This window comes from Seriola aureovittata, chromosome 22 (genome assembly GCF_021018895.1).
Source record: "Seriola aureovittata isolate HTS-2021-v1 ecotype China chromosome 22, ASM2101889v1, whole genome shotgun sequence".
Taxonomy (NCBI): domain Eukaryota; kingdom Metazoa; phylum Chordata; class Actinopteri; order Carangiformes; family Carangidae; genus Seriola; species Seriola aureovittata.
This window is the reverse complement of record NC_079385.1, coordinates 4,437,621-4,451,547: the sequence shown is the minus strand read 5'-3', so window position 1 is coordinate 4,451,547 and position 13,927 is coordinate 4,437,621. Positions and strand designations below refer to the sequence as shown.

The 13,927-nt window shown below is 41.6% G+C and overlaps 1 protein-coding gene across 1 annotated transcript in view; it reads right to left on the bottom strand.

Moving 5' to 3' along the window:
* Positions 1 to 2,719, bottom strand: part of slc38a4 (solute carrier family 38 member 4) — a 34,612-nt gene extending 31,893 nt beyond the window's left edge. Inside the window, exon 1 of the mRNA XM_056367606.1 lies at positions 2,629 to 2,719. The gene's annotated coding sequence lies outside the window, so the exon portion shown is untranslated. The remainder of the gene's footprint in view (positions 1 to 2,628) is intronic.
* Positions 2,720 to 13,927: the final 11,208 nt, after the last annotated feature.

Sequence of the window (13,927 nt, the reverse complement as noted above, 5' to 3'; positions counted from 1 at the left end):
GTGAACATGAAGTGTCCTCACTGCACATTCAGAGTTTCTGAATTGTGCCAACCCGCAGGTAAAAATAGGCAGATTCTTACATTATACGGTGGACCACCTTCTCAGATTTCAACTGAATGTGTTGACAGAATTTTGGAAAACTGCCAAATGCTTCTCCCCTTTGTGCCGCTGCCTCACTGTGTCTTTGTGTCAGTGATAGCCACTGCTTTGAAACTGACTCGGCATCTGGCTCGCAGCTCATTTGCTCATTCGCGTCCCATGTTACATCAGCCAGCAGCAGCAGCGCTTCAGCCTCCAGCCGCCCCAGCAGGGGCCACCCGGCGGGGTCTGACCTACATCTGTCATTCAGGACCCGTGACAGCCAATGAGGACCGAGGATCCGCAACCATGCCTGCTGACAGGTGTTCAAACCCTCACCTGCAGTCTTGTAGAGTTACAGAGGAGTCAGAGTCAAGGGTGTTTTAACAAAGTGTTTACACGTGCAACATTAAAGGGGCACGCCCCCGATTTTACACACAGAGAACAGCAAACCGGTCATGAGGAGTGCTACTCAGCTCCTGAAGACAGTTGTGTAATGTCCTGTCAGGCTTTTTCACGTTTGAAAAAATAACCCTGCTATCACAGACGCACAAGCTTTCTCACATTTGTCATCTTTTCCTGTTTTCCTGTTTTTTTATTCCAATTTAAGCTCATCTCTTTAAAGAAAACTCTTTACAAAAACACTACCCTTATAAAGGATTTATAAATGCTTTATAATTATGTTACTTAATTAGTTGTTAACACTTTATAATTTGATCTGTCATAAGAAACTTTTTGACCATGAAGATGCTGACGGTGGTTAATTGCTAGTAGCTTAACAATATGTGATGAAGCAGCAGGTACAAATGCTGGATGATGGAGAAAACAAAGAAAGCTCAGCAACTAATGAGATATGAGGCTGAACAGTAAAGTGCATGTGGGCTCACTATTTGGCAAGCTACAGGTCACTGTTGCCCTAATTAATTAACTAGTTATAAACCATTCATAAAACCTTTATAAGGGCGGTCTGATTGTAAAGTGGCACTTAAAACTCTTCTGTGAGTGTGCACGTCAAAGCTTTAACATCAACAGTCACACACACCCACTTGGGTATTATTCCAACTGTAGACATTTAAAAAGCCATCTAACAAAAACATAGGTGGAGCTTCATTACAGGAAGACATTACTACAGCCGTTCTGACTCTTGTGTAAGTAAGGTGCATGGAGAGACAGACAGGGCACATGCACGGCCACTGTGTAACTGGCAACCAAGTATTTTTAGCATTCAGAAGGGCAACGATAGAAAGTGAAGTCACTGCTGAAATATGCCTCTGCTCAGACATTCTCCTGTCTGGGTCTAGTCTTTGTTTTCAGTGTTCGGTTCAGCGCCGGGTGTCACTGGGATTTAGGGTGTTCTGCTTCAGATGCTTCGCTAAAACTGACTTATGAAAAGGATGAAGATGAAGTGTTGCAGCAAAACAAAGTGACAAAGAGCGAGCGCATGTCTGAAAAGCATCCAAGAAAAGGAACATTATGGAAAAACCCCATAAGACCTGAATGATAGCATCATCAAATCCATCCGATTTTCTTTCTCAGCGTGATTACTAGGCACTTAGTCAATCAAAGAGAGGAGGGCAGGAAAAAGGGGAAACATTAGAGATGAAATAAGGACAAACTTGTGTCTGTGGTGATCCTTTCACAGAGGAGAGAGACTGAACTCATGCCAAGTTTTTGGGAAATCAAGTTAAAATTAACTCAACAATTTTGGACAATATTTTCCACAGGAGCATGACAGCAGTTTGAGCCTGTGATTGCAGTCATAACATATTTATTATTCCTCAGGGAGCCCTGCAGGCCACACTCAGCGTGTCACTGTCTGCTGTTATATAAACCCATCCACATTGTTCTTATTGTTTGTTCCACTATGCAAAAAAAAAATAATGCTGCTTATTCATTCCTATAATTTACGAGCTGCACACGCGCACTGGGATCTGACACGATGAAGGTTTAAAGATGCGAAGTGGAAACAATAACAGTCGCCTTTGTGTTTTCTTCAAGTCAACGCGGAAAAAAAGAAAGCAGCGGTGCAAGTGTGCAGGAGACAACAGCTCTGAGCAAAACTGAAGCTTCAGTGCATATGATCAACTTCAGAGGAAACATTTAATTCAGACTTTTTAATCAGCAACTGAAGCTTAATTCTCCTGGAGAAATAAAAGCCTTGGCGCTTGTGGACACTTAAAGACAACACCCCGCAGGAAGCGCTCCACGGACAGCTACTGTTGCTCTTTAACTTCCACTCAGGGGTAGTTCCTACATTTATCTCTATGGAGGGTAAACGAGAAAAGAAACGTGGCGGTAATATCTGCCAAACTCACACAAATAAGCTCCTTTTTTTTTCCTTTTCTTTAAAAAAAAAAAAAATGTTCTAACATTCTCTAATGAGAAGCTCGCAGCCGCTTCTTCCTAGTCAAATAAATTATGAGAATTAAACTACCCGCTCCCTCGCCATCAAACATGGTGGTCAACATTAACCAGCAAATCACACGCGGGAGTGGTAAAAAAAATAAAAAATAAAAGTAAAGAAGGGGTAAGTGAAGGCTGGGGTCTTACCTAATGTTTCGGCGTTGCAGACAGCTGCAGCGTGCGGAGGAGGAGGAGGAGGCACACTAGTGGAAACAAGAGTTGGAGACCCTTCCCATTTAACAAGCAAGGAGACTGAGTGGAATTTTCCATCTGCCATGTGATGATGGCAACTCTTGAAGCGTCGTGTTACACGGCCAAGCGCTGCTGGGGGCTCCTTGTTCTCCCGATCACCCCCTTTTCCAGGTACTCGTTTGTAAAGATAGTCAAACTGCCACGAGCCTGTGCCCCTAAATTGACTGATTTGACTGGATTTATTTTGTCGAATTGTTCACACTTGTCCATTTCAAAAATATTAACTTGAGATACGAGTATTAGTATGCATATCTACACGGGTTAAAACGCGGCAGCGCAATGTTTAAGATGAAAAGAAAGGTTTATTTTAATGATTGTGTCTGTTTACTGGCCGAGATCCTTTGTTTACATACGGGCGGGTCACGTTGTGGAGAAAGAACTACAATTATGTTTTAAAGGGAAGATAGTAAGACATGAGGATGATTAGAGTTGGTTTCCCTCATCCACTGAATGTGTTTACACAGCTATATTCAGATTAAAGACCACCTCAACTTTTTAACCTTGTTAACATCCATACAGTGTTTTTTTATACAACACAAGACAATGTGATGAAAAATCAGTCAACACCATGACTGATTTCCACCTTGACCTGCAGTGAACCAATGACAATCTCATAAAAACAGATTCAGACAGCCAGGGTTTCATACATCACAAACCTAAGGAACCAATCCTGTCAACTTGTGGGGACGGGGGCGGGGCTAAATAAACCTGAAACCTTGTCAGTACAGAGAGAGAGAGTTAGCATTAGCACAACCAATAACATTGTGCTAGTTACAAGCTAACAAACAACATAAACAAATAAAAGATGCTAACTACGCTAACCGTTCTGATCCGTCTGCTAGTCTCTGGTTCTGGTCTCAACAGACTCCTCATCTGAGTCTGGGTCTGACTGAGGCTCAAACATGTTTCCTCCTCTGACCATCTTGATACTCTCTGCTCTTTCACCTGTCCACCTGGAGCCAGCAGGTGGTGGGCGGGGCACAAGGCCAGATCCAGATTTCTCAATGAGGGAGTAAGAGCAGATGAACTTCAGACCCAGATTTTCATTTTTGTTTTTCCACTTTTTATGTGGGAAAACCATGTTAAACTAAATATTAAATAGCAGAGTATTCTTATACTGTTTAAATGATTCATTCTTGGCTGGGCCTCCACAGTGGGACGGGCTCTATAGACGCGAATGTCACTGACTGACTGAGTGAGGGAGTTACACCACTGGTCAGCTGAATGCTGCATGACGGACTGATAAGGTTACACCATTGGTCGGCAGGTCAAGTGTTGGAGTGTGTTTTAGCTACTTTCTTTAAAAAAAAAAGCATCCAGCAGCACTCTAGTAACTTTTTGGACAAACTTTAGCTACTTTGCATAGAAAGGATTCGTCAGCACTGCTCTGCATGCAAGCTGTAAGTCGGGCTCTTCCTCCACAGCAACACCTCTCAATAGCTGCGTTTCCACCGCAGGAACTTTCCCCAGGAACCTTTTGAGGAACTATGCGCATTTCCACTGCAGGAACCAGGGTCTAAATTTAGTTCCGGGGTAACGATTGACCCCTGAAAAGGTACCTGGTCAGGGCGTAGTACTTTTCAAAGGTTCAGGAACTTTGGGAGGCGTGGTCTGCAGTGCTGAACATTTCTGACTGGTCGAGTCCACCGCGAAGTTTAAAAGTCCGCAGTGAGCGAGCAAATACATTTTCCACACAGCGAAACAGGTCCAGGAGAAGGTAAAAAAAATAAATACCAAAACAATTAATTAATTAAATAAGAAACTAACAAATTGATAATGAAAATAAACATTAATTAAAGTAAAAATAATATGCAAATATAATAAATTACATGGGAATATAACAATGATAAGGGAATTTAATTTGTTTTTCTACAGTGTGGTGCCAGTATATGCAAAATATATGGGTACTTCATACCTAGATGATGATAGCTCTAGAAGCAATTATCACCACTATAACTAACAGTCTGCCTCTACCTTGCTCTTTTGTGCCCTTTTGTCCTGCACCGCCCCTCCCACAGTTTAGCCACCAGTCAAACAGAGTGGGAGGTTCTGTGGTTCTTTGATTTTGTTCTGTCACCGGATATTTGTTTACTCTACACATACAAAAGTTGGAAAAAAAAAACACATCCCTTTCTCAGTGCCGGAGCTTCGTCCTAAGAAGACTATCAGACTCCATTTGCAAAACAGGCAATTATATACCGTAGTTAGTTAGTCTTTATATTGAGCCATGCCAAACAAAACACCACGGTACATCAAACATCAAAAACAATATAACTTCCCTTAACACACATACAAAACACAAAGGAAAAAAAAGTTTTATATCTGTGTACTTTCAAATAATATATGTTTAAGATAAAATAATCCTTTATTAATCCCACAGCAGGGACATTTGCAGTGTTACAGCAGAGAGGATAGCACGAAAATAATCGCACATCAAAGTATTGATATTGCATGAGTGAATTTGTCAGTCTGGTGCGAATGGTCTATTGGGAGCATCGTTATTGTAAAGTCTGATAGTAACAGGAAGAAAGTACCTGCGGTGGCTCTCCCTCACGCCACAGGCAAAGCCCTGAAAGACGTGCCGCGTGCTGTCAGAGTGAAAACGTGAAACAACTTGTACAATGAATAAATGCTAGTTTATCTTCATAAAGGAGCGCTCTCTGCCTCTCACAGGCTTTCACCAAGTAACTACCTAACTGAAATGTTTTCATATGTGAGGAATAAACGTAGTCTTCATGTTTAAAAAGAATTAGTTTCTGTTTTTTACAATAGAAAACAAAATAAACTCTTATCAGTAAAGCAGCTCAGCTTCTTACAGGTTTTAACAGACGACATCAGATCAACACAATCCTCCCTCTTCTTCATTAGCTTCCTGTGAGGTTTAGAATTGATGTTAAGATTTAACTGATCACTGTTAAAGCACGCTGCGGCCTCGCCCTGAGATACATAACTGAAATGTTAACCCCACATGAGCCAGCCCGCAGCCTTGGATTCTCGGGCGGGGCCTTTCTGTTCTGTTCCAAAGTCGAGGCTTAAATCTTAATGTGACCATGCTTTTGCCAACAGGACCCCTCGGCTTTGGAATCGCCCTGCCGGATTAAAACCCATTTTATAGACTTGCTTTTATGTAATGTCATCTTTTTTATCATCTTTATTGCTTTTTTTACTGTGTCTAGTCTCTCTAAAAGTATATTCAAAGTATTTGCTCTGTAACTTCACCTTCTGTCCTGCTTTTCTCAGGCCTCACTGTCTGACTTGTCATGTTGCCCCCTGAGCCTAAGGCCTGTTATCGCTTTTGCTTTGTTGTCATTGCACTTTGTAAACTTTGTTTTTAAAGGTGCTATATAAATAAAGTTATTATTATTATTATAAAGTAGCACATTCAACAAACCCATTTTTCTTCTACCAGACTGACATACCGTCCAGTTTAACATGTGACATATTTAAAAGCAATGGTTCTCTGCTTCTTCCTCCCACTGTATTCAGGGTGGAGAGAGGAAGCTGACAATATCCGCCAAACGTTCTCTCCTCTCTCGGTGCCAGCAGGCATTTCACTGTGACAGACATCATTTCCTTTAGGATGTACAATTAAATGTTTGACAGGTCCCCCCCCCCTCCCCTTCCTACCTACACAGCTCACTGAGCTCTCACTGTGCTTTAACAGCCTAATCTCCATCTATTCATGCATTCAGTTATTTAAACAGGGTCTTGGGGGGCTGGATCCCATCCCAGCATGCACTGAGTGAGAGGTAAGATACACCCTGTAAAAGTCACCTCATCTATCACAAGACAATACTGTGCAGACATCACATTACATTCTCACCTTCGGACACCTTGTCGCCACTTCACTAAACCTGTTTTTACAGTGGGACTATTTTTTGGTGTGTGTGGTCCCATGAAAACCATTTCCATCCCTTCAGTTTCCTAATCGTCCTCACAAGACCCCACTTAGGAATCGCCAGTGTCTAAAAATAACCGTGCTCTGTCTTCATGTGAGTTGTCGTCTGCATCATTAAATAGAAAATGCATTTGTACAGTACAAAATGGGTGAGTTAACTGTTTGTGAAGTTCATGACTGCTGCTATGCCTTTTCCTTCTCGCATGGCTCATATTCAGTTTCTGATGATAACGGTATATTACGACTCAGAATTTGCAAGAACTTTGGAAACAGGTCTTTGATTTCACACAGGAGTAAACAAAAGCAGGGTTCTTCTTTCTATAGCGCTATAAGCTACTAGAAGATTTTATCAGCTGTGCCTAGTTAGCCTAAGCTAGTGCTGACACTAAAACCTGTGAGTCGGTTGAAAAAGGAACAAAATCGATGCAGCAGAACCACAGATAGTGCTAGAAAAGTGTGATGTTAAAGGTAATTGACAACTGAATATTAAACTGCTCGGCAGCAGCTTAAACCAAATAACCTACCGTGAGCTGCGGGCCAGGTGCTCCAGCAGTTATAATAATCCAAATGTGGCCTTGCGCTCAGGTGTCCATCAGGACGTGAATGTCCAATGAGTTCAAAATGTCGGTGTGGACATGCGTCAGGGAGAGGTGAGTTTATCTTTTCTGGGTGATGGTGTCGCTGTAGCCGTGTTTGTTCACGATGCAAGGTGGAGAAGGTCTGCTTGGATGAGGTCACAGAGATGAGCAGGCACAGACATAACTATGCGTTTTTCAGCTTCTGTAAACAGACTTCCACTTCCATTTAGCAATACAAGTTTGTGTAAATGCATGACTGAAAATTGAAGTTCGGAACTTCAGTCCTAGCCTGACACCTTTTAGCCACGGGCTCGTCAGTGGTAACACTGATACTCCAGCAGGTGTCTGTGGTGGCAGGTGTCTGTGGTGGCAACCTCTGTCTCCGGGGAAAAACTACAATCAAACGAAAACGGTGCTGGTGGAGCTGCTCTCCTGGGAGGGCTGGACTTAATTTGTGCTCTCTTTACCTGGTGGTTTGCCAAAAAAAACTGCAATACGCTTTTTTCTCCATTGTGATTTTAACCTCCAATTAGCAATCAATGTTACAGCAGCTGGATATAAACTTACGAACCCTACCATAGAGTTGACATGACCCACCCTACACTGCCTCTGATTGGCTAATGATAGTTGTCTTCGCTGGTTGGTTAGGTTTAGGCATAAGGAGTGAGAATGGTTAGGGTCAAGGTAAGAAGTCATTGTGAGGCAGAGTACAACTGGTCATGTCAACACTATAAGAACATTATGCTCTTGCCACTAGTTCCTGCTGCCACGATCACATTTAGTCTGCGAGGCCACTGGACCGGGAGGGGATGGAATCTGCTATGAAACAGGACTTTAAGATCTCATGTGCTCTCAGTGAGATGAAGTGAAAGTTCTGATTCTATAACTACGGAGGCCCCGAGAGCTCAAAGCAACACAAGCAAATAGAGAAACGCACTGCAATTAGTAGCGACTGACTGCTGATTTTGAGAAATAGTTACCATAGTTTCACTGCACTTAAAGCATTGTGGGACGTGGTGACAGTCATCATCCATGTGTTTCTGTTGATGGACAGACAAAAGAAGAACACACTAACGCAGCCGCTGAGTTACAATCTCAGGATGCCCCATTATCACCTGTGGATGAGTCTCCACGGTTGAGAAATGCTGTCGTGTGCTGCAGGGATGCTGTCAGTGCAGTTTTGATGCTACGTGACATAAGTTGTCTCATGTTCTGAATCACAGAAACTCAGTAAAGCGTCTCACATGAGAGGTCTCCTTCAGCTGACAATGATTAAATACTCCAACATTGAGAGTAATCAGGTTTAGTATCAGGCCACAGGTACAGGAAGTATGTCTTGAGACCATTTAAGGTCACCAGAAGGTGTATCAATAGTCAATAATGCTGAATGTTCATCTACCCATAGTGTTTAGTCTCCGTGCAAAGACATAATCTGTGCATGTGACATCTTTTTTTGTCATTAGAGGTTCAATGTACAACAGCAAATAAATATTGTGGACTATTATTAAATGACAGCTGCTGAGCCAGGAGCTACATATCTGAGTCCGAACTGTGCGAAACCTGGCCCACAAAGCCGGGTGACCTAGTTAGCTGAAATAGAAAGTGCCTTTCACTTGTGAAGTCGGAGGGAGGTGAGAGGCTTGAAGCTGGGATTGACATGGTGGCACCGTACAATGAGTTGCTGAGCGTCACTGTTTTATTCTCAGATACACTAGGCCTCAGGGGAGAAATGCTGATGTTCTGCAAATAAAGGAAGCAGAAAAGCTGAATAACTTGAATTTTAAAACTAAGTTTGAGTGTATATTATATGATAATAAAGAGATGGGATACATTTAATCATGGGAGAAATTTGGACGCCTATGGCATGGAATCTCAAAAGCTTCACTAATCAATATTTTCAATATTAAGGCATCTTTCAGAGGCTGTATTTGAAGACCGATAGTTCACAGAAGCACACCTGGCTGTCCCATTTTGAGCAGCGCAATCACAGGTGTAACTAATAACATTTAAGTCATGTTATTCTGCTCCATTCCGTCCTTACGGTACCTGGAGCTAACATTGTAGCCGGTTCTTTTCAGTTCTTTTTTAAAGACAGAATAAGCTTTTAACAGAACTATATCTAAATTTTGCTATTGCTACATAGCTAACGTTAACATTAACAGCTGTTTACTTAGCAGTCTGGAAGAAACATTGTGAGTTCAGCATCAAAGTTGATTCCTTTACTCGCCAAAAGTGGAAGGCAATGCTAGTGTTAACTCTTATTTTTCTATTTCTATCACTTCTTCTCTTCTACTGAAGTTACCATGCTAACCAGCTAGGCCCTGTCTGGCTGGTTGTCACTTTCCGATAAGGAGTCACTGCAGCATCCAATCTGCCCTGAAGAAGTAGCTGCTCGGAGGGCGTGTCATAACCTTTTGAATCATAAAAGCAACAATGGCTGAAGCTCTTTGTAAGTCTGGCAGTAAACAGCTATTAATGCTATAACGTACAAATAGCTCCTTTAATACTCCTATACGATGTTTAAACTATGACTGAGGCTCAGGTTGTAAAATGCCAGAATTTTCCTTGAGCACACAATATAACCATTACTACACAGCCACTTACTAATAACATTAACTAGTCAAAACACAATTTGACTGTACATTTCCTTTACTCCCATTTGCAATGATTTATATGTGTTTGAAAAATGGTCTCTGGCTGGACTCTCTGCAGTGACCAAGTATTATGTTTGATTAGTTAATTTAATTTAATTTAATCAAAAATGTAATGAAACTGATCAGATTTACTTGCTGAGGAGTGATATAATTATAATATGAAAGTTCTGTCTGCTATGAAATGAAACACAAGAATGCATGAAATGACAGTCAAAAAAATGTTGGTTTATACTTACAATATATTTGCACTTATATTTATTGCGAGGATACGTTTACAGTTTCAGACACTTTTTGGTCATTTTAATAAAAATAATAGTGTTTGTCTTTACACTGAAATGACCTGAAGGCAGTAAAGGAGTAACCTGAAAAGCCCTCACGTGCATGAATGTGAGCTTCTGCAAGAGTCGTGCACGCTTTAGCCCTTTAACCTCTTGCAATAAAGATAATGGAATCAATGAACTCACATTAGCTCTTTACATAAATTAAGTTGGACCTACATGATGAAAGATACAATGAAGGTGCCTCCAGTCATGTGATAGTGGATTTTGTTGCTCCTTTTTCTCTTTGGTTAGTGTTTAATGTGATATATGTTGAGGCCTTTATATTATCACAGTCATTGAATTGATCCTTGGTTTCATGTCTGACTGTAAGGGAGGAAATATCTTTCTGCTCCACACAACAGGCATGTGAAGGTTCATCATCTTGGGCCTAATTTCATTTTTGCTTGAAAAATTGGATTAAAATGACCAAGAGTGAGACAAACAGTCTTTAACAAGAGATCAGCATGTTTAAAAATTTAGCAATAAAACCTAAATTTGTGAAGAACTCTAGTGGATGAGTGTGACTCCGCTCCAGCAATGGCGTTTCTCCAAGTATCTGAGAGTTAAATCCGAAGAGCGACGTGCAACTAAACCAGCGGCAGCCATCCTGTCCACTCTGTTCAAACACTGTTGAACTCGATAGCTTGAACTTAAGCATAATAGTGACAAATAGAGCTTACATAATGTTCAGACTGGAACATACCTGTTACTGCGGGATAACTCCCATTGAGCAAACCAGTCAAACAAAAGCCCTCGTTATGTAACTGGCACAGAAATGACACTCTTGTGTTGGAAGTGATCACTGGGAAAACTTCACTTTAAAAAGGCGAAGAGTAAAATATGAAATTTGCACAGGGAATTGAACCTCTAACTGTGGCAGTGCCTGGCTCATGGTCAGAGAGGAGTCATCACCCACTGTTTCCTGGATAATAACCACATCTGTGTTTTTCCTGCAGTTGACAGTCTGATAGACAAACAACACAGAGGGGCAAATGCTAAGACCCAGTGTATGTGTTTTTGTTGAGTTCAACATCTGTCTGCTTGATTTAGTAAAAAAGAAGCCCTCATCTGTTAGAGGCCAAGACCACAGACCCCGACAAAGACCCTTCACCTCTTACTAATGGATGTTTATCCAGATGGATGTTTCGACCACGAGGGCAAAAACAGTCTAAGAATAGCCATGAGTCTTGAACACTAATAAATCCTGGAATTTACCTCAAAACCAAATTAACTTGTAAGTATAAAAAAGTTCCAACACACCACAACACGGCTAAACATCAGTTATTAACAACAGACAGGGGGCTTGTTTTGTCAGAAGCCTGGATCATGGAGGTCCAGAGGAGACTTTCTGCGAATAAATAATGTACTTAGTTATCAACAGTCTACAGTGCACACGTTGGCCTTTGTATTCATTTTAAATGAACAGTGACAGGGTGGATTCATTTCCAAATGTAGGGTTCCCAAACCACTAAATAACCTATGTAGTCATGCTAGCAGTGTCTGAGGAGGAATGTTTTCGTTGGTCCACCAGTTTGGTTCAGACTGAACTCAACAACTTTTGGGTGAATTGACACTAAATCTTTTTTTTTTTTTGGCAGTTCTGCTTTATTTGAAAGCAATAGTAGAAAGAGATGGAAAAGTCAGTGGAGAGAGGGAGAATGAGAATTGATACTTAATTGTATGCAGATGTTAATATCCCCCTGAGGATGAATATTAATGATTTTGATATTCCTTAACTTTTCTTATAGCACCAACATCAGGTCACATTTCTAACCTGTCCGGTACTTTGGTTTATGACCAAATACCTGCAAAACTACTGACATTTACTCATCTGTACAGTGTGTTCAGATCTAATCCGAAAATCTTTGTTTCCTGATAAATGGACTGAACTAGCGGTTTTCCAGTTTTATGTTCTCACAATGGAACCGACATTCACACACACACACACATATCCATCCATCATCCATCATACTTTGGGTCAGTTTGGTGGTCAGTATCTTGTCTAAGGACATTTTGAAAAATGGACCGGAGGAGCCGGGAATCGAACCACCGACCTTCCGATTAGTGGACACCCCACTCTACCTCCTGAGCATAACACACACAAAACTAAGATGGTGAACATGCTAAACTTTACCTGCTAAACATCCACACGTTACATTGGGACTCACACGATACAACCACAGTCTAAGGTCCTAAAGCTCTGATGGGTGAGTCCTGCCACCCACAGTGGACCTCACTGAAATATACCAACGGATATATTTGAATGTGTCGTACGAATGTGCTCGCAAGTCTTTCATAAACATGACTGACACATCTGCACTTGCTAGAAATAATTAAAAGTCAGCTTTATGTCTTAGCATGAGAAACAGTCACTAGGGTTGTGCACAAAGCATTGTTCACCAATGGAGAAGCACGACTATCATAAAGAATAAATAAAAGCCCACTTAGAATCCTGATCATCGGATGTGTCGGCGTGCTCCTACAAGTGGGTCAGCAGGTCAGCTCTGACCCTCCTTATTTCAATCTTATTAAACAGGTGCTTCTTGTGTCAGTAAATTTACTTTGAAATACTTGAGTTGTCACTTTTTTCTCTTTTGATCTTGTTGATCTATTTAACTAAAGAAAAAAAGTCATACACTGTGGCAGCAGGTCCTCCTCCTCCATGAGTATTATGTTATTTGTTTTATATTGTGTTATGTATTTGTGTTGCACGTGAGCATGCATGTGCTGCACCACATGGACGTGAACCTGTAGCTTCATTATCAGTAATAATCATTCACGTCCCTCTGTGAAAACCAAGGTCAGTAAACTGTCTTCTTATCTAAAAAAAAAAAAAGTGGGTTGAAGTGTGTTTGCAAACATTAAACACAGATCTTGTATCTAACAGGCTTTTTTATGACATATTTCACCCCAGCTAAACACAAGAGCAACTTAGATAAAAGTTTTCTTAAAAAGAAAAAGTGCTGAAAATAAATGTTTAGATACATCTTTGGTGATCTTCACCATTTATTGTAAAAAAAAAAAGTGAAAGGATGTTAAAAGAAATCGTGGTTTAAATCATTTCGGAAATCCATGCACCTTTGTACAATGTTCAAAGTGTCTGGCCACAACTTTGGCGCTCATGCTCGTGAATCCTCTGAGCCCCCCTGTGTGCCCCTCATGCCAGGGCGACAACACAATACTAGAAGGCCTCAACATAATTTCCCGATTCTTCCGCTTCTCTGCTTCAGCTATTAATTTCTGAGGCTAGTTACATAAGATATTATGCAATGTGTTTTTCCGACGTCTATTTTTCTGGCCCCTGCTCGCTAATGGGTCTGGGGGTAGGTGTTTCGCGGCCGGGGCTTCTGTTGACATTCACATGGTCATGAAAGGAGCCCCCTGCTCCTCTCCCGCTGTCAGGGTCCGGCCGCGACAAACCCAAACAGGCCAACGGTCGGCTGGGTCTGGGGTGGGGGGGTGGGGGGGGGGGGGGGGGGGGGGGGGGGGGGGGTTGCGCTGCCACGGCACGCACGTGTCCCAGAGAGTTTGGAGAAAACAGGGGACACATGCAGTTTGTCAGTTACTGCACAGCTTGGTCCTCCTGATCGTCAACATTATCTGCTTTGTTGTTGTTAGCATTATTCTCTTTGGAAACAGCAGAGAAAAGAGTGATTCACAGGCCATCTGCTGTGACATTTTAAAATTTAGATTCACATTGTCAGTGTTGTCTTTGTGTCTTAATGGCGTCACAGTAAGTCAGAA